Source organism: Diabrotica virgifera, chromosome 5 (genome assembly GCF_917563875.1).
Source record: "Diabrotica virgifera virgifera chromosome 5, PGI_DIABVI_V3a".
NCBI lineage: Eukaryota > Metazoa > Arthropoda > Insecta > Coleoptera > Chrysomelidae > Diabrotica > Diabrotica virgifera.
In genome coordinates this window covers 250,174,382-250,197,657 of record NC_065447.1, presented here as the reverse complement: position 1 = coordinate 250,197,657, position 23,276 = coordinate 250,174,382, and positions in this window count along the sequence as shown.

Below are 23,276 nucleotides of genomic sequence, written 5' to 3'. Positions count from 1 at the left end.
TTATATTAAAAATAGAGAATTTGATAGATCTCAAATATGTCAACACGCATGGGATAATGAACATAGAGTTCAGTGGAGAGATTCAAGTATAGTCCTGAAAGAAACAGATAGTAAAAAGAGAAAAATCAAAGAAGCGGCTCTAATTATGCTAAACGAAACCAATTGTGTCGCAAATTCCTCGGTGGAATGCAGTAGGATGTGGATACCCATACTGAAAGAGGAAGTCAATAGAAAGAAAATACCACAATTAGTAAGTCAATAGTCGAGTTAGTACATATTTTATATTTTAGTATTACTTATATACCCATGTATTATTGATATTATTTATAATTTAAACAAAATTATAGTAAAGTCAGAATTTGGTATTAATTTTGAGAGTAAATTAAATGTAAGACCAAATACTTACGATGTCGGGATAGTATCACGAGGTTTTTCCTGGTTTTCCCTCGTGATTTACTATGAGATCTCTAACGCGAGAATTTTAATGTCACCGTTGCATGTGGTTGTCTTTTTAAAGACAGATCACATGCTATGATTTTTTTGTGACGGATATTCTTGAGTTGGGGTTGATTTCATGTAATCGAATGAACTATCTTTCAGTAAAGTCGTCCCAGGAACGCAACTCATAAATATTGGCAATATCATTTTAAAGTCTTCTACTTTAAAATGTATCATATGTATCTGAATTGCCGATATAAATGAGTCAAATTAAATAAATTATTAGAAGAATTTTTTTACTAAGCAACAACGTTTTTGTTTATATTAATAGTATTTTGTATTTTGACAACAGCACCCGATTTGGGCGTCGAAACGTTAATAATAATCATTTTTTAATAATATTGTGGCTTATTTCCCATTCTAAATAGTTAAGTATTCTCATAGAGTTACTTGATAACTCTCGATTATCCGGTATTAGCGTAACATTCACTCTGCGCTTGCGTACATGTCAAAATAGCGTATCCCGCTATTAGCGTGTGATAAAAATGAATTTGCGATATCTCTCTATTAAATAAGTATTAAAATTATAATAAATAAAATAAAAAAACATAATTACTTTTACTATTAATTCTGTGTATTCGTTCAGTAATCAGGATACAACAATATTTAAGTTCATAATTTGTGTTTTTATAGATAAATATCTGTTTTTCTCGTTTTGTATATTTCACATATACCAATTTTATCAGAAAAGTACAAGTCTCAAACCGCGAGAGAGCGCTACCGTCGAAACTCACAGCCAATTGGTAATTCACCAGTGGTGGATGCGGGTTTTCCCTGTTGAAACCTGTACGTTTCTATCCGACTAGCAATGCGAGAGTGGGGCAAAAGCGCCTGGGAACATTTCGCGGTCGCCATGAGCGACTAAAGATATTACTTCCAATTTTTCGGAGAGTGGTTCTACTGTCCCTCTTTATACTGTGGTTCTACTCACAAATTAGTTGTTATTTCTACCTTACTTCTATTCACTAAGAATCAAAAGTAGTTGGGTGTTTACCTAGATAAATAGACGTGTGTGGAATGACTGGAATGCATATTGTATATTCCACATGTCTATTCATTTATCGTTTCGTATGCCTTTTAAAATGTAGAAGAATCGTGATTCAGGTGTTACTAGAATTTTAGTTCTTCTGTTATTTAGATTTCTCGTTGTAAGAAATGATGTTAACCTGTAGTTGTTTATTAATTGGAGCTTTATGGTAGCCCATTTGACAGTTGACTTACAGTTGACTTACAGTTGACTTACAGTTGACAGCTAATGTCATAAATACGACTACGCTCTTAAGATAAAACCATACTCAAGACCTATTATCAACAAAAGTAATTTTGTCCCTGTATAATAAACACCGCCGGAAATTATCGCCTAAAAAACCGTTAAAACCACTTAGTAAATTAAATAATGCTAGACATATGCGATTAGTGAAACCTGTATAAAAATTAAAATGAAAATAAGCGTTAAATTTGCTTCCAAATATACTGCATAGCAATAATTACTATAAAGCTCTGTAATGCCGCAAATTTCTGCCAGGATAAATGCTATTACCATTTGCTATATTTACCAAAAAAAGTTTCCAAATGGAATTTTTTAATAAATAGTTAAATAACACCAGTTATATCCCAGGAAACAAAACTGAAAAAGCATTTGAAAAATCGAAAAATAAAAGGCCGCTAACTAAAAAACGCTGATATTGGCTTTTTTCGGTTTTTTTGGTTGTGTACATATTTGCATTTTACGATTAAAGTAATAAGCAGTTTTGCGAAAAAAAAAATACAATAATAAGCTTTGTCTTAAATAAACCAAATGATACAGTACTTTCGAAGCGAAAAAGCAATTGTTTATCATTTTTTTTCAACATTATTATAAATAAATATGTTACCATTGGAACTTTTCGGTAAACTTTTAAAAAGAGTTTATAGGGGAGTCAATAGAGATTTTGACTTCAGAAAATATCAAACAAGATAGACCTTTTTGTAATTTGACTAAGAAATGTTTAACCAACAACACATCAAAAAGTTCTACTCGAGAAGTGGGTACTTAATTTTTTAGTAAACAAATGAACTGCGAAATTAGATGTTTTTTTAAATAACTCCGAAAATATAAATTTTTGAAAAAACTGACTATTGAAAAATTCAGAAAATTTTACACAAGAAACTTATATACAGGGTGTAACAAAAATACAGGTCATAAATTTAATCGCGTATTCTGGGACCTAAAATAGTTCGATTGAACATAACTTACCTTAGTACAAATGTGCACGGAAAAAAAGTTACAGCCCTTTGAAGTTACCAAATGAAAATCGATTTTTTCCAATATATCGAAAACTATTAGAGATTTTTTATTAAAAATGGACATGTGGTATTGCTATGGCGGTAGTATTTTAAGAAAAAATTATAATGAAATTTGGACACACCATAAAAATTTTATGGGGGTTTGGTTCTTTAAACCCCCCAAACTTTTGTGTACGTTTCAATTTAATTATTATTGTAGCGCCATTAGTTAAACACAAGTTTTTAAAAACTTTTTTGTCTCTTAGTACTTTTTCCAAAAGTCAGTTTTTATCGAGATATTTGAATATTTGTCAAATCCACCACATATTTGTATATGGTAAAGTACGATTATGGAGACTTGGTAATAATATGAAAATTTATTTATTATTTACATTTTTAGGTATATTTTGAACCATATTAAAAAAGAAGCCACATCTCCATAAAATATGCTTTATCAAAAAAATACAAAGAGGCAAAAAAGTTTTAAAAACACTGTGTTTAACTAATGGTACCGCAGTAATAGTTTAATTGGAACGTACACAAACATTTGGGGGGTTTAAAGGAACAAAACCCTCATAAAATTTTTATGTAAACATATTAAAAAAGAAGCCGCAACTCGATAAAAACTGCCTTATCGAAAAAATACTGAGAGGCAAAAAAGTTTTAAAAATATTTAATTTAACTAATGGCACCAGAATAATAATTTATTTGAAACGGACACAAAAGTTTGGGGGGATTTAAGGGAACAAAACCCCCATAAAATTTTTATGGGGTGCACAAATTTCACTATAGTTTTTCTTTAAGATGTTCTTGCCATAAGAATGCCACATGTCCATTTTCAACAAAAAATCTCTAACAGCTTTCGATATATTCGAAAAAATCGATTTTCATTTTGTAACTTCAAAGGGCTGTAACTTTTTTTACGAGCATATTTGTACTAAGGTAAGTTAGGTTCATTCGAACTATTTTTAGTCCCAGAATATGTGGGTTAATTTATGACCTGTATTTTTATTACACCCTGTATAAAGATTTTTCTAAAATTAAATCAATAGCCTCTATAATTTTTTATTTATAACGCTAAAGTCACCATTATCACAAACATTGACGCACTGTATACTAGCGTTCGGCGAAGCGCACGTTTGAGTTATTTTAATATAGCTCTTTAATTAAAGGATCAAATGAAATTTTACAAATTTTACATGAAAAAGGCATAAGCAGGGGGCGGAACATGAGACTTAGGTACAAGAATTTTGTTTAAAAATGATTTAAAAATGTGTAACTAATGTAAATTTACTTATATAACTCTCAAATTTGCACAACTTACTTTTCTACCATCTTAACCCTATATTGCATAGCGTTGCTTTAAGGCAACACCAAAACTAACTTCCGTTAGAAAACTAACCTTTAATTATTAAGTGAATTTAAACTGCATATTGTGTTCTGAAAGATACATTCTATCTATGTAATCACGCAAACTCCTACATCATTATGTCAAGCCAAGTTTTCGCGCCAAAAGTTGGCAGGAGTTGCCGTCGTGTGTTATAAGCGAGAAGTAGAAAAATTTTCAACTTGTTTTCTTGTTGTATACCATTTTTGAACGTAAAATTGGATACTTTTTGTAATAAGCTTATGTGAGGGAAGTAATTCCTAGTAATTTTATAATTGTAAATATAAAACAAGAATCACAAATCAAGTTGTAAGCAGGTGCTGCTTTGAGGCAACTTTATGCAATTGAATCATGGAAGTAGCTGAAAATAGTGTAAATCGATTCTGTGGAAATCGAATAACAGAAATGAAAAGGTTGTTATAACAAAACCTGCTTGTACAAAACCTATTTTTGTAAAACAAAAATTGCATTACCTATTCCGAAGTGGAAAGATAATGTACCTACCACAAATGAAACAAAACAACCAATAGAATACTTTATGAAATTTTTTGATGACGAGTTGATTGGAACTCTTATAGAGCAGTCAAATTTACATAGTATTCAACAAAGTTCAAATAAGCCACTTGGTGTAACAAAAAATGAAATTGAACAATTTATTGGTATGTCATGCAACATGTCTACCTATATAAAAACTACCGCAACAACCAATGTTTGGAATGCAAAAACGAGGATTACCCAAGTAGCCGATGTAATGTCTGTGAATCAATTTGAGGCTATAAAAAAATTATTATGAGCGACAATACTAGACAACTATCTAAATAATCTTCATATTATGACTATTCGTACAAAATAAGACCGTTGATCACTAAAGTGAACGAAGTATGTTCTACAATTCCCCTTGGAGAGTTCTTGTCAATAGATGAACAAATTGTTCCTTTCAAAGGAACAAGCAATATAAAGCAGTGTAATAAAAAAAAAACAAAAAAGTGGGGATACAAAATTTTTGTTTTATCTGATAAATGTAGTTTAATTGCATATTGTTGCTTACAGTACACATTCCGAATTTCCCAAAAAAGGGGGACCGACTCAAAAATTAAATTATGGGATCATTTATGTTCATAATTAAAGCCAGGTAAAATGAAAAAAACATTTTTAGTTTGCATATTTAAAATTCATGCAATATAGGGTTAAGTACTAAATGATGTTTTATTCAAAAAAATCTCCAAAATTTAATTCAAATGATATAATTTTTGAAAACTTCGTAGTTTTACAGAATACTACCACTTTAAGAAGGTATTACTCATATTTGAACAGATATATTACAATATTATAGGGTTTTTTAAAGCTTAAGATGTAATCTTTGAAATAAACTGTTACAATAAAGTAAACTTAAAATAAACAACTTCTTTTTGAGAAAATTGAGAAAGATAAAAAAATATAATACAAAAACCGAAAAATATCTGTTAAAAAAATGTGACCCAAATATTCCAGTTTTTTGTTTAGTAATTTAGAGGATCTTATTTTAAATATTGAAATAAATTTATCATTAAAATTTAATTTAAATATATTTTTTTTAATTTTATTCTGGCCTTGGTTCAGAACCTTTCTTCTAAAAGTGCCTATCTTCTGGAGATGTTGGCGACCACATTGACCCATCGTATTCTATTTACGGCAGCTCGAAATAGATCAGTTGACGTTAGACCAGTCCACTTCCTAAGATTGGCCAGCCAGGATATACGTCTACGTCCAGGGCCTCTCCTGCCCTCAATCTTGCCTTGTAAAATCAACTGCAGCAGTCGGTATTTTTCATTACGCTTAATGTTGCCGAAGTAAGCCAGTTTTGTGTTCTTTACGGTGTTAATTATTTCTTTGTCTTTTCCTAGCCTCTGGAGAATAGTTATATTAGTTGTGTGGTGTATATATGAGACCCTCAACATACGTCGGTAGCACCACATTTCAAACGCCTCTAACCGTTTTATGGCATCTTCTGTCAGGCTCCAGCTTTCAACTCCGTATAGGAGGACACTAAAGACGTAACATCTAAGAATTCTTATGCGTATATTGATACTTAAAGACAAGTTGTAGAGAATTTTCTTAAGACTGTTAAAAGAGCTTCTGGCTTTTTCAATACGAGTTTTTATTTCGTAGCTATGATCCCAAGTATCCTTTACCCAGAACTTTTAGCCAAATTTAAATATTAAAATGATTGAAAAAAAAAGTCCCTTTTCTTGATAAAATGTTAACACATAACCATGATGCAGTAAAAATTTCCATAATCACGAGATGGTTCGCCTTTTCTATTGATTTCTCTCACATATTCCACTTAAAAAACAGCAGCCAGAAATTTTTTGATTTTTAAATGGTTTCCTTCTTGGGGTATTTTAGTAAAATTCAAATTAACTTATAATTTAATTAAGGCCATGGGTAGGTACATAATTCGCAAATATTTTACGGCTATGCCAACTTTTTCTGTCTTTACACGGCAAATTACGTGTAGTAAAATTCACACTGATATGGATATGTAAACATTACTAGAATGTCATTCTACTTGAAAATGTCTTGATTAACTTAAAGAGGTGGCTTTTGAATGTTCTTGGATAACTGTTATTTGTATAATTGCAAATTATTAATTCAGTTAATAAATGTGATAATTTTTTCACTATGTGATTTTTTAATAATAAATTGTTACCACTGAACGCTTACAATTTTGAACATCTTTAACAACAAAATACTTGGATCCCGGAATATATGCTGATGTATTCCGTGCTTGGATCTTCCATAAATAATGAACACTAAATAAATTTTTATTTAGTTCCGTCTTAAATCAATTATTAATCAAATACACTGTATATCAATATTATTTAATCTTCTTCTTCTTCTTATAATAGGCCTCTTGTCCTGTTCCTTACCGATTTTGAGCTTGTATTCGTAGCTGTGATGTTGACTGCCAGCTATTTCGCCACCTTCCAAAGGGCCTTCCTATTGGTCTTCTGCCTGTTGGCTTCGAATCCCTGGCTATACGGGCTATTCTCTCGCTGTCCATAGTCCATTCTCGTCACATGCTGATTCCACTCTCGTCGTCTCTGTCTTTCCCACCGTACTATATCTTGTATGTTACAGAGGTCTCTTATTCTGTCGTTCGGTATTCAGTCTCTCAGTGTTTTCATAGTTATTGACCTCAGCGTTCTCATCGATTATTTAATCAATAACTCAAAATAGTCCCGATGCCATGTCAAATATTTAAAATTGTCACTGATTCCCGATGCCATGTCAAATATTTAAAATTGTCACTGATTGTCACTGTCTGACTGACAATATGCTGACAATATTCTATTCGACTGAGTGTGTTGTAAGACAAAGATAGATTTGGAAAATATTACCACGGACATTGTGTTCATTTTTTTCGAATCCTGAAAAAACCAATAAATATTTTTGAAAAATTTAAAAGCCGAATGAAAGACTAAATTATTACCGAGGGCCGAAAGTTCCTTAGAATAAATAAAAAGTTTATTTTGAATGAGATATTTGAAATTAAAATCACACTAAATTTTCTCTTAGTTTTTCACCCCTGTAACTTATTAAAATAAACATTATAGAAGTTCTCAGGGACTTTCGGCCCTCGCTAATAACGTAATCTTTCATTCTGCGTTTATTTCAAAAATACTTTTTTTTTCAAAAATACTTACCTATTAGTTTTTTCAGGATTCGAAAAAAATGAATCCCCATTTGAATAGCATTGCAGCCGAAAATACGTACTCATCCTCTTAATTAAATTATCGTATGAAAAAAAAAATCCAAATATACAGCAAACTGTAACTATTAATTTTTCTGTTTTCTTAGAAAATTAAGTCTTCAGATCTTAGATAGTCGGTGAAAAATCCCAGCCGAAAATATTTGTGTAGCAAAATTCTCCACACAAAAATTTCCTCCTCAGCAACGCATTATAAATTATTATGTGTATGACATGAAAAGACCTCAGAACAAAAATCAACTTCACTCGACACTTTAGTGAAAAATTATGGCTTTTGAAATTATAAAAGATGATAATTTTTCTAAAAAGGCGGCCAATAAAGAGTCAGTGCTTGGCTTGCGGGTTTTTAGAATAGATGTAGCTAGACATCCGCATCGGCAGGAAAGTTGTCACGGCTTTAAAAATTTGCTTTATACGTTATAAAAAATGTTTAAGTACTTTTTTATATATTAAATATGAGTATACCTCGATTTTAATTACACTGCCCCAAGAAATTAACGCATTATTTTAAAACCCACCATATAACATGACAATATTAACTGAAATGAAACGCATTTTATTAATTAAACGCTTTTCTTTACTTCAATAGTTAGCATCAAATCTTTAGACGTTAATTTGACTGACTTTTCTTCAATGCAAGTGAATGAAAATTTGCAGACATATGCATTCGCGGGAACAATACACGAATAGTCAATAAAAATATTTTTAAAGTTATACTTCTTTACCGGCGATATGAGGGTGAATTTTTATATGTTAAAACCTATGATCCTGGCGCATGCGCATTATAACTTTGTTCTGATTGGATGTTCAAATGACATGTCAAAAATTATTCAATATGGCGGCTGTGGCACAGCTGTAGTTAGATTATTTATGGTTGTTGCGTTTTAAAATTTGTGTGAAAAGAAACAACAAACAAAAGTTAGTTAATAGTTATACTGCCTTTTTAAATAGTTTTCATATACCTATATTTTTGGACTTTTGGACTATTTTGAACAAGGAAAACTCATTCTAATTTGGTAAGTAGTTTTTATTATAATCATATTGTAATTATACATTTGGATTAGGTTGAAATAGAGTAGAGCGTCGATTATCCGAACTAATTGGAGGACATAGGTGTTCGGAAAACCGATTTGTTCGGATAATCGAACTACAATATATTGATACATATTTATAGTCATACATATTTATCCACAAGTGAATAAAAGCCATATTTATATACCTACATATTTATTTATATCTTGATAATGACAACTAGCAACTAAACAAAAAAGTGCAGTCTTTGCAACAACATAATTATTTTTGGATACAATATTGAAGAAAATTGAAGATAATTTAAACGTCAATTACTAACGCTTGCTCGGTATTCGAGTGCGGGACGCGGGAGTCGATAGTTCGAATAAGCGGTCGTTCGGTTGATTGACGTTCGGATAATCGACGCTCTACTATACATTTATTTTCTCAAGAATGGGGATTTTAGAGAGAAATCCCAAATTAGGTCCGATTTTTATTTTTAAATTATGATTTTTTGGCGTAGATTTATTTATCTAATAGGTATGTAATGCTTTGATTTACATACTTAATTTGATTACCAACAAAAGTTCTACCAATCTTCATCTAATATATTGTTTTCTTACTGTTTTTTTATATTTTAATATTCTCTTCCACAAAATTTAAACTACATAATTTAATTATATTCAAAACAACTGTCAAACAGTAAAACGTTCAGTTACCCTATTTTTCCACATGACAAATAATGTGGAATTGGACGAGTGAGTCTAGGCTTCGATTACGAATCAAAGCGCCCCGAAATTCACGGGTTCGATTCCCGATGCAAGTTTTTATTTTTTTATTTTTTTATGCATTTTATGATTGTAAGTATATTTGTTATATAATTTTTTTTTCAGAAAATGCGTATTTAAAATTTTTGCCAACAATTATTATCGTTCAGAAATAATTTTTTCTTTGTGGAATTTTTCAATGTGTTTGTGTGCGTTTTATTTTTTGATTTTTTTAAATTTTTGGTATTGTCTTAAAAATCACATAATATGCAGTAGAAGTATAACTTCTTACGTGCGTACAAAGTACACACACATTCCCTTTTTTTACGTTTTTATTTGTTTAAATAAAAAAAAGATTTTAACGGAAAATGCTAAAATTCTCTTGTTTTTTACAATGTAGAAACTTGAAACTTTTACGGATTGTAGCTAGTGATATGAACTGTACATAAATTCAATTTTTACGTTAATTGTTTACGTTATGCTTCTAAATAAACAATAAAGTTCCAAGTTTTGAACGCTCATGTATTTGTTTATATATAAATCGGCGTTTAGTCGTGTCAAATTTCAATACGATACGAAACAAAACTTTAACCAAAACTCGAATTCAAAAAATTCGTGTTTTTATCGTAGTCTTAGAAAAACCACTTGCAGAGACGTTTTGTGCTACAATTAACAATAGAATTCGTTTTGTCGTATTAATTAATTAAACGCTTTTCTTTAGTTCAATCGTTTGGGTCAAATCTATGGACGTTAATTTGACTGCCTTTTCTTTAAGGCAAATGACTAAAAATTTGCAGACATATGCATTCGTGGGAACAATACACAAATAGTCAATAAAAATGCTTAAATTCTCTTGTTTTTTACAATGAAGAAACTTAAAACTTTTACAGATTGTAGCTAATTCTATAAACTATACATAATTTCACTTTTTACGTTAATTGTTAACGTTATGCTTCATAAATAAACAATAAAGTTTTAAATTTTTTGCCGATTCCGACTACTTTTCATGTTTGTATATCATATGTTCTATACATATTTTAATAAACATGACGATATATTTTAATGTTTGAAAAGTGTAAGACTAAAAAGTGAAAAATAAAAAAATATGAAAAAATATTTTTAAGAAACGCTTTTCTTTAGTTACGGGTGACTAAAATTAAACATATTATAAAAAATGAACTAAAAGCAAAAAATAAAAAAAATTGAAAAAATCTAACACATTCGTTAAAGAAAAGCGTGGTGCGAAAACCGTTCATTTGATGAAGACGAGCCACGCTTTTCTTTGACGAATGTGTTAGATTTTTATTTTTTTTTTATTTTTTTGCTTTTTAGTTGATTTTTTTATAATATGTTTAATTTTAGTCACTCGTAACTAAAGAAAAGCGTTTCTTAAAAATATTTTTTTCATATTTTTTTATTTCGTATCACTTTATTTTGTAAAACAGAGTTAGTGATGTTGTCGCTAACCATCTTCAATATTCATAAACTTAACACAACCTTAAAACAATGAGCAACAAAATTTCTACTTCTAGAAATTGAGCTCAAATTTTTTTGCTTAATAAGACGTATTTCGACTTTTGCTACGAATGACAGCTTGGCATCGACGATTCATACTCGAAATAAACGGTCTTAGAGTATTCTCATCCAGTTTATTCCAAATTTGGACAAGACGTTGTGGACCAAGAGCTAGCAACGTCGAAAAAAAAAGTATTTTAAGACAACTGGTTCTTTAATATATTATTCCCTATGCTTTCTCGAACACCGTACCGGCCATCTGGCTACTGCTACAGGTACGCGTTCATGACTGCGCAGCACACTTGTACAGGTAAATATATCAAACTTAAAATTATTGTAAAAAGGCGAAAAATTTTTTTGTCATTACTTTTTAGACATTATTAGAAATATGAACTATAATTGCCAGACATTTCTGTGGTTTAAAAAGTAATGACAAACAATTTTTGGTCCTAAAATAATTTAAATTCAATATACAGGGTGATTGATGAGTGCGATAAAGCTCAGTAGATCCGTTATAGTAATAGATAGCAATAAAAGTATAATAATAAAAATTGTAGCCAACTTTTAGCTACACATTATGAAATTAGTTAGAATGTTACAGGGTGTTCGATAACATAGTGGCAGACCAAACTTATGTTTTTTTAAATGGAACACCCTATATTTTATTTTATATTCGAAATTCTCTTAACTTCCCCATCACAAAAATATAAAGGTTTGATATGTTTTAACCTACTTTTTATGACCTTTAAAAAGTTATAACCAATTTTTTATGAAAATCTTAACAAGTTCAGCTTCCTGTATAAATAAAAATAAGCACAACAGCAATGGTTTATTGGTACCATATTTTTTGTTGACTGTGAAAATTTTTAAGAATTCTTGATATTGCTAATTTTCCTTATATCGAATACAGGGTGAGTCAAAACGCAAGTACATTCGTTTCTCAGAAATTTAAAATGGAACACCCTGTATTTTATATCACCAACGAAAAGTATCATTCTTCTTCTTCTCATGCAATCCACTAATGGATGTTCGCGATCACGTTTGACCATTTTTCTCTATCCCTTGCAGTATGTATTAGGTCTCCTATGTTTTTTAGTCCTGTCCATTGTTTGACATTACGGAGCCATGACATTTTCTTCCTGCCCACTCCCCTTCTTCCTTCGATCTTTCCTTCAATTAAGGTTTGCAGAAACTGATATCTTTCATTTCTAATTATGTGTCCCAGGTATGCCGTTTTTCTCTGTTTAATTGTGCACATCAGTTGTCGTTCTGTACCAATTCTTCTCAGGATTTCTTCATTTGTTATTCTTGCGGTCCAGGGAACTTTAAGGATTCGTCGATAGATCCACATCTCAAATGCCTCTAGCTTATTCATTGTGTTTATTTTTAAAGTCCATCCTTCCATGCCATATAGGAGCACCGACCATATATAGCATTTTGTGAATCTTAATCTTAGGTTTAGGTCAAAGTCAGAGTTCGTAAAGACGTTTCTGAATTTCATGAATGCACTTCTGGCTCTTTCTATCCGACATTTAATTTCCATATCCGACATCCAGTCTTCACATAGCCAGGTTCCCAGGTACTTAAACTTTCTTACGCGCTCTACATCTTGGTTGTTATATGCTAGTCTTGCATTTTGATGTTGACATAATTGACGGCTGATTATAAGGAACTTTGTCTTTTTTATGTTGATGCTAAGTCCCATGTTCTCGCTATGCTCTCCAATTTTATTAAGAAGGTTTTGGAGGTCTTCTATATTGTCTGCTATTAAGACCGAATCATCCGCATATCGTATATTATTGACCCAGGTACCATTCACTTTGATGCCGCTTTCGCATTCCTCAAGAGCTTCCTGGAAGATACTTTCTGAATATAGATTGAACAGTAGTGGGGAGAGAATGCATCCCTGTCTTACACCTCTGAGAATTTTTTGAGCTTGCGTTGTTTCATTGTCCACCTTGACGACAGCTGTTTGATTCCAGTAAAGAGCCTCTATGCAACGAATGTCTTTTTGATCTATGTCGAGTTGTTTCAGTATATGTACGAGTTTATGATGTTGTACTCGATCACTAAAGTATCATTACCGTACTTTAATTCTTGTATAATATTCTCAATGCCTAAATTTGTTAGTTTTCGAGATATTTTCATTTTTCAGAGCAAGTTATTAATTAGGGTGTTCTACTTAAAATTACTGAGAAAATAATGTACTCGCGTTTTGACTTACCCTGTATTCGATATCAAGAAAATTAGCAATATCAACCATCTTTATAAATTTGGACAATCAACAAAAAAATATGGCACCAATAAACTATTGTTGTTGTGCTTATTTTTATTTATACAGGGAGCTGAACTTATTACGATTTTCATAGAACATTGGTTATAACTTTATAAATACCCTGTATAACATAACAAAACTTTATATTTTTGTGATGGGGAAGTTAAAAAGATTTCGAATGTAAAATAAAATATGGGATGTTCTATTTACATACACTTTTTAGCTCTGATAAATCCGAATTGACTCCAAAAAGTACGGATACGGTATGTCCTATATAACCTCACTATCGCAAATTATGTCAATAAATCTTTAATAACGACAAAGAATATTTTTGTTGAACTATAAATGACTTTATAAAATAATAACTAATGAATTCTAACAATTTGTATTCGTTTATTATCACTAGAAAATAAAATATTCAAGTTTAACAAAATAATCCCATAAGAGTCAATACTAAAACGTCCTTACAAAACTGACAGCGTGTCACGTGATTGTAAATTTCTGTAAATAGAGGGGAGACGCACGGAGCCAATAGGTAAATTATACAAACGGTCTGATATCTCGAAAAATATACTTCCAAATAAAAAACCAAAAAAATACGTGTTTAATATTTTTCAAGAATCTATCGAATAGGCATCAAACACGACCCTCCACTCCACACCCTGAATGTGGGGTGGAGGGTAACTTTAAAATCAAATATAAATCCCCATGTTTAATTGCAGATTTGGATTCCTGTTTTAAAATTGTTGATAGATGGCGCTAATAAATAGTGTTTTTCCGATTATAGCACTATCTATCAATAATTCGAAAAAGTATCTCGAATAAAAGTTATTTATTTTTACGTTAGGAATCCAAATCTGCAATAAAAAATGGGGCTGCTATTTAAAATTTTAAATTTAGCCCCCACCCCTCCTCCAGGAGGTGGAGTGGAGAGTCGAGTTTGATGTTATTCGATAGGTTCTTGAAAAATATTAAACAAGTATTTTTCGATTTTTTATTTGGAAGTGTATTTCTCGAGATATTAGACCGTTTCTATAATTTACCTTTGGTATCACGATAAATCGTTTTTTCCGATTATAGCGCCACCTATCCACAATTCGAAAAAATGTCTCGAATAAAATTTGCTCATTTTTACGTAGACAAACCAAATCTGCAATAACAAATGGGGGTTTCTATTTAAGGTTTTAAAGTTACCCCCAAACCACCTCCAGGGCCTGGAGTGGGAGAGGGTGGGGGTCATGTTTAGTGTCATTTGATAGACCTTTGAAAATACTCAAAACGTATTTTTCAATTTTTCGATTCAATCTTCCCAGGCGTCCCAGGCGACGAGTTCCACCCTGGGTACCAGGTACCTCTGAGACCATCGCCGTCATGAAATTCGTGTTCGGTGACCTTCAAAACCCCCAAATAAAAATATTGAACTGAAAGAGAAATTTTTAACACAGTTAAAGTTAGAAAAACAAATCATTGTATAAGGCCACATACTGAGAAATAATAAGCACCAATATGCTCAACTTATAGTGAAAGGAATGATGGAGGGAGAGAGAGGACTAGGAAGGAAAATACTATCGTGGCTCAGATACATCCGACAATGGACAGGGCTAAATTTTGAACAGCTGAAGACAGAGAAGAGTTTGCAATTATAGTAGCCAACCTCCATTGAGGAGACGGCACTTTAAGAAGAAGAAGTTAGCAAATGTTCTGATCATGTATCTACTTTTCCATGTTTACCTCTACATACCCTCTTTATCTGGATTTATTACACCCATAGAGTTTTTCAAACTTGGTCAATTTTTTTTCTACTTTTTTAAATGTAATTTTGCAGATTTAATTCATTATAATCCATCTCATAAATTATTCACATTGTTGCTATTTGATCAAATGTGCAAACAAATTATTAATGTCCAATATGTTGTTGTGGAAAACATTTCGTAAATAAGTTATCAACAACACCAACATGCAACCCCTGAATTGCATATCTAATTATATAATTGTATTATTAATAAAACCAAGGCACAAGCAGCCTCTATATTTGTCATCAATTCACGCACGCACGTAAGCTTTAGATCTAGGCCAGTTTATATTGTTAATTGTTAATTAGAAGGAGGAAGGTGAACGCGTAATAGAGGGATGGATATTGTAAGGCCGCAAGAAGAGACTGACCAATACTTCGTAGTTTTTCTCTTTTGCGCGGATAAGAATCATTATGGCGTTTTCATTCAATTAGATACTGTGAAAACATAACTTCAAAAGTTGTTTAGATTTAAAAAAATATATTTTCAGCCCTTTTTTCGTGCCACTATTCATAAGATTTTCCTTCGTCTCTACATCTTCTATTTTTTTTTGCTTTTTATTCTGCATTTCTATTGGTTACAGTATCATTTTGAACTCTATTCACGTTGCAGTAATTTGGCATCGCCAGGAAATACTTTCGTTTACGAGTTTAAGTCGAGTATTTCGATTTTTTTATATAATTTTTTATATTAAACAGACATTTTCCCTCCGTCATACAAATTTTTGCTTATTTTTCGGATGTGGCAAAGTATTATCTTTCTTCTGGCTTTATAAATACCCTGCTCTTTATAAAGTTATCATTAAATAGTCGACCGCATTTTTAAATTACTTCAGCTTTTGTCTACTAGCTCCTGATGTACGAACTGTGGTTTTTGACCTAATTTTTTAATTTAAAATGTTTACGTAATAGTACGAGATCCCACTGCAGAATCACTATATAAGTTAGTTAATGAAAAATACATTTTTATATAAATTTAAGAATAGGAGAATACATTGATAATACCTTACCAGCCAAAAAGTGGCCGCAAATAGTTTTAATAAATTAAATTAATAGTAATTCATTTTTGAAACAAAATTTCTTTCATGACGTTGGTGTCGTTGGTCTTTTATATCAAATTAAAGCTATTTTTTTAATACGATAATGTAAGGATGTTTGTGAAAAAATCACCGCAAATTAGGGTTGCCAGATGTTAAAAATGCAAGGTATCAGATATAAAGCGAAAGAAAGCTAGCGAGCGACGCCACTGATTTGACAAGATGACTGCTTTAACAACTCGCGCTCGCCATCAAACATTGTCAACTTTGTTAAACTAGTGGCGTTGCACGCTAGCTTTTTTTTGCTTTATATCTGATACCTCGCATTTTTAACAGCTGGCAACCCTAATTTGCGGCGATTTTTTCACAGACATCCTTATATCATCGCATTAAAAAAATTAGCTTTAATTTGATATACGTCATGAACGATTTGTTTTTTCAAAAATGAATTACTTCTCTAAAATATTCACTATTATAGAGCTTCGAAAAATAATTGTTTTATGCAAATTGGCAACGTGTTATAAAATTTAGTCTACTTTTGTATGGCATAGAGAATGCAGCAAATATTATAACGGCCATATTCTACGCAATGCAGACCTCTATGAATTTGTCAGTGGTCGTCTCAGTCACTTTTAAAACGTTAATCTCTATGTGCAATTCCAAGTACAGTAAGTGAATATTTTATAAATGGATACTTCACCAGTGCAGGCGGCCCATCATCATCATAATCATTTGGCCTTACAACTCTATGTGAGTCTTGGCCGCGTTTACTATTTCCCTCCATTGTTGTCGGTCCTGAGCAGCTATTTCCCATTGCTGTACTCCCATTTTGCGTAGATCACTGGCCACTGCGTCCTTCCATCTCTTTCTTGGTCGACCAACTGACCTTTTGCCTTCGGGCCTATCCCAGAATGTGGCGTTCAGATGTCTTTCGTCACTCGATCTTAGCACGTGACCGGCCCATCGTATTCGGTTTGCTTTAATGTAGCGTACTATGTTTTCATCTCCATATATTATCTGGAGTTCATCATTGTGTCTTCTCCATTATCCTGTTGTCTCTTCTCTGCAAGGCCCATAGATAGTCCGCAGTATCTTTCTTTCAAGTACCAGTAATTTTGTCGTTTCTCGCTGGTTCAGAGTCCATGTTTCGCATTCATACGTTATTGTGGGACGAATTATTGTCTTATATACTCTTATTTTTGCTGGTCTTGGGAGCATTTTTATTTAAGTAGGGTCATTAATGAGTGGTATGCCCTGTTTCCTGCAATGATCCTGGCTGCCACGTCTTTTTCGTATTTATTTTCAGATGTTATGATCGCTCCCAGGTACTTAAATTCTTTGACGACTTCAAAGTTGTATTCATTAATTGTTACGTTTTATCTCACCCTTGGTCTTAGGTTCTTCATAACCACCATGTATTTGGTCTTGTCCTCGTTGACCTTAAGACCAACTTCCTTGGCTCCGTTCTCGAATAGGGTGAAAACTTCTTTTGCATCTCTGGTGGATTGTTCAATTATGTCCACGTCATCCGCAAAGGCCAATAGTATTTTTGATCCTTGGGCGGGAAATGCGTTTGTTAGTTGTGGCTGAGCTTTCCTTAGTGCTGCCAATTTTGGTTCGTGCAGAAGCGTTCTCCGTGCTCACCTGTGCTAATCGTACCAGCTTTCCAGTTACTCCCATTTCTACCATAGTCTTCCACAATGGTAGATCTGCTGCTTCTTCTTTGCTCAATAAACTTAATATACATGTTTCATCTAGACATACCAGATCTATAGCTAGTTTCCATTACCCTATACACCGCACTAACTATGGATTTAACAACTTCATTTCAAGAACTGCCAGACTAGCCAATCAATATGACAACATAGATTTCTTTTCAACCTTTCGCTCATTATTGCGTCAAGTTTTGTGTACTCTTTACTTGAGTAATGGATATAGATAACTTTTTGTATTGCATTGCATAATAATACAGATTAACTTTTTGTATAGATAACTATTTGTATTGCATTTGATATAGATAACTTTTCGTATTGCTTTGTATAATAATACAGATTAACTTTTTGTATTGTAACCGTAGATATACTCAGTTATGAATTTATAGTTTAACATTATTGTGTTGGGCTTGCCCGTTGATAAATAAAATAAAAAATAAAATAAAATAAAACAACCCAGCAAACAGACCTACGTGTTAATTACGTGAATTTTGGGTACATTTGTCACCAATATACGTAAATTGCTTACGTGAATTTCACGTGAAAATTTGGTTGAAATGTCACATTGAAAACACGTCTTTAAATTACGTGAATAACTCGTCTTCAATAGACGTGTTATTTACCTTAAATAGCAATAAAATGTTTCGGGAAAATCACGTTGCAAATACGTGTTGATTAACGTATATTTTAGGGAATGTATATATTAGTATTCCCGTGAAAGATACGTCCCCGGTTCACGTAAATAATTCGACCTTAATTAACTTATGAATCACGTCATTATTATCCTCATATGATATAAATAAAACAAGCATATAAAGTATTAACAATGTATTCATTTAGTAAAATTTAGAGACTTTAAAACATTTGTCTTGTATAATTATTATACAAGATAATGAACCAAAAATGGTACCGAGCTAAAGACACATTAAAAAATTTGCCAACAGAAAACACAACACAGGTCACTTTTTATTTCGAGGAGGACACTTTCTTGTTTTTTCTAATTGCATCATCGGCACTTCAACCCTCGAGCAGCGAGGTAAACGTTAATATGAAAGACATTATTATAAATAAACCCGCCTAAAATAAAACTAGGGAAATAAAGCTCTTCACGGTTCACTTTCACTTCACTTTTGGTCGTGAGAAATGTGAGAATGTGAGAAGCTGATATTTTAGAGGTTATGATCATCGATTATAAAAATCGATTATTTTCAAATTACAGTTAAACTATTCTACTTACTTTAAATTAGTATTACGTATTTTCTTTTTGTTTTTAAATTTCTTCTACTTTTAACTAATTGGTCTTACTAAAAATCTATTTCAATACCAGAATAATATAAAAATAAAATAATCCTATCGAAACGTATTTATTATTCGATAAATCGATTAATTTAGTTTTCGAACCAACTATGTTAATCACGTACCGTGGTCACGTGATAGTATTGAAAAGAGGAGAAAGGCTTGGTAGTACGTCATCACCGCGCGCGATTTGAAAATTAGGGTCAACATTATTTTAGCTTCTGTGATATTTTTAAAGAAAAAAATAGCAAATGGATTGAAATAGTTGTGCTAAATAATTTTAAAAGTGAAATCATAAACTTATACGTTTAAATATTGCTATTATTTACATTACTTTTACGTGAAATACATCTAATTTTTCGACGTCCATAAAATACAGTGAGTAAAATTCAAGCGATACGTATTTAACAATTTAACCAACACCGTTGTAAAATTTTGTTTTCCAAAATATTTCTCAAAATTTAACCAAAGGAAGTTATTTCTGTTTCGTGATTATTACGTGAAATAAACGTACCTTTGCGATGTAACACCTATTATAAAAAACATGTACCATATTCGTCATTATGATTTTATATTATTCCAATGTCAAACATGTATAAAGGAAGCACTAATATATAGGTGAATGATTTGGCACTGAAATACGTTTTTTTCCCGTCATAAATCACCAAGTTACGTATTCGTTGAAATTCGCCGTAAATTTAACGTAATCATCACGTAACTGGGATCAAACCTGTTTGCTGGGAATGCTTCTCTGCTAACAGAATCGTAAGCTTGTTTAAAATCCACGAAGATTTGGTGTACATCGCAGTTGAATTCCCAGTTTTTTTCCAACACCTGGCGTAGGACGAAGATCTGGTCTATGGTCGACCTTCCCAGTCTGAATCCGCTTTGGTAGTCGCCATGGAATTGCATAATTACGAGAGGGTTATGCTCAGAGGACTGTCGCCTATCCTCCTTATGACGCATTCTGCAGTCTCAAGGGCTTACCGTCGATACCAGAAGACCGGTAGCTTAATTAGACGACCAGGTTCTGGTCGATGACGTGTAATAACAGAGAGAAATGAGCGATTCATCGTCCTAAATGCCATGCGGAATCAGCACGCGACAGGAGTTGAGCTTCAAGAATCCTTGAGTAATGTTGGAGGTGTCACTGTCACTCAGTGGATAGTTAGAATAAGACTTAAGGCTACCACTTTGACTCCTAGACAAGCTAACAGGGCCCAAATTGAATTGCGTCAGAAATAAGCTCGACTTCAGTCTGCCAGAGAACTCGTCAATTAGGACCATGGCCAATGTAGCTTTCTTCTTCATTGAATGGAGTTTTGTTCTCTGATGAGAGTTGAATGTGGAGAGCAATGACAGAAGTCTATCGAAGACCCGGAGAACCATTTGTCCAGTGCTGCAGTGTCAAAACAGTGAGATATGAAGGAGGTTCGTATATGTTTTGGTGTGGTATATATTTAGAATGCGCTAAAGTGCTAAATAGAGCTTATTTTCGTGCCCGATTGTAGTCGGGGAGGAGTTTTGACAGCGTATTGTTATATTACGGGTATTCTTAAACACCATGTTGTTTCTTACACTTGCTACTTAGACGAAGGCTTCATACTAATGCCTGATAACGCTCGATGTCATACAGCGCGGATTACGAAATATTACCTGGCCAACACCAATATAAGAACAATGGACTGGCCTCCATTGAGTCCGAATATGTGCGATGTTACATTATGCGCAGTGGTGTCATGGCAAAATTAGCAGTGCCGGAACGCACTGCTAATTTTTGTTTACAAAACCTAAATTCTCTATTTATTTTTTTTTCTTTTCTTAACCAGTGTGGGAACGGTGTTCCCACGCGTTCCCACACCATGACACCACTGATTATGCGTTTTGACCGGATGCGGTGGATACGCATCCGTTTCCAACGCAACCGGACCGACCTGAAACACTATGCGTTTAGTCTGGTGCAGTTTGTAAGTATGTAACGATGTCTCAAAACGCATCCGTTTCCAACGCAACCGGACCGACCTGTCACACTATGCGTTTTGCCACGCATAATGTGGCATCGCACTATAAATTCCATCGAATACCTATGGGATGAGTTCAAACGCAAGGTTCGTATCCGTAATCCAGTACCAGCGACAGTGGCGGAGCCAACTGCAAACTTCATTAGATCAAGAGTGGGAATCGATTCTTCAGGAATCAGTCAGAAACTTAATAAGGTCCTTAAGATCTCACATGGAAAGTGTAACACAACGCAAAAGAGGAAATACTCTGCATTTTATTCATAACATATTTTCTCAAATACAATATTAAGTTATCTTTGTTATGTTCTTTAGTTACTAAAACTATTGGTGTCATTGCAATAAAAATTACTTCTGTTCAAAATATTTCACATTTAATTTTACTTATACACACGTGGACAGACACTTGCCAAACAACATAGTAAAAAAATATAACTTATTTTACTTTTTAGTCGATTTTTTGCTCGCAAGTGTATTTATAAAAAATTAGTGTTTAATTAGGTAGAGAAATTACACGAGAAATGAATTTACACGAGAAATGAGATTCCATGTTACATATTTATTCAAAAAATCAGAAAATTCAAGCGTAAATAATTTTTGAAAAATATTGACTTAACGAGGAAAGTCTGTATAACATTTTTTGCTATAAATTGAATTCTCTATCGATTTCGGGATTTGTTTAAAGGTTAAATATTTTCATTCCCGAGAAGGGGTGGCACTCATCTCTGGGGTAAAAGCACACATCGGCACAATATACCTTTTTTTCTTTGACATGTTTACTATGCAAATTTCAAATTTCATGTTAATCGAAGCAGTTCTTTAAAACCACTTGATATTTTGTATTATGCAATATTTTCTGTCTTTTATAGAATACAATCAGGTAAAAAAAGGAGAGGACCACAAAAAAATCAATTGGTGGATGCTAAAAGATGAGAAAGAAGGTCTATTCAGGGAAAGACTAGTAGAAAAAATATATTGGAACGTGAAAGGAAGCTCTAACAAAATTTAGAGAAAAATAGCCTATATTATTAGAGAGACGGCTATTGAAATACTTGGGAAAACGTCAGGAATACAGTTTAAGGATAAAGAGACTTGGTGGTGGTTAAATGAAGTGCAAGGAAAAATAAAAGAGAAGGGAAAATTATATAAAAAGTGGCAAGAAACCAGATCGGACATAGATCTTCAAAACTATATGGTCACCAAAAAGGAAGCGAAAGTAGCAGTAGCAAAAGCTAAAGCAGAAGCGTATTCAAACCTATATGATCAACTTGATACCAGGGAAGGCGAAGCAAAGATATATAAAATAGCTAAACAGAGAGCAAAGAAAGCAAGAGATTTTAATCAGATTAGATGTATCCGAGATGAAAATAATAAAATACTAATTCACGAAAAGGATGTCAAAAAGAGATGGAGAAAGTATTTTGACAGTTTATTAAATGAAGAATTTGAGAGACAGCCTGTGGAGTTAACGGAGACAGTAACAGCAACGGTTACCAGAATAACAAACGAGGAAGTGGCTCAAGCGCTTCAAAAAATAAAGAAAGGAAAAGCAGTCGGACCAGATGATATTCCTGGGGAAGTATAGAGAGCATTGGGAGAGACACGAATAAGTTGGCTAGCAGGTCTATGTAATATAATTATGGAAAAGATAAAAAAGGGTTCAAGGCAGGTTTTGTTTATATTCGATTCAGAGTTGGACTACCATCTCCATATAGTAACTATTTCAGCATCCTTATGCATCATCAGTGAAGATTATGCAGTCACAACTCTGAAGGGAATACAAACATTCTGCCTCTTTTAAAGCAAACCATCGCGATGCGATGAACCCGCCTTTTGAGACGCAATACAGCGACATCTCTCGTATTACGAGGAAAACGAAAAGCCCTAGATACAAAGTTTACTACTTTTTAAACAATTAGAATAATTGAAATAAAAATATAATAAACAATATT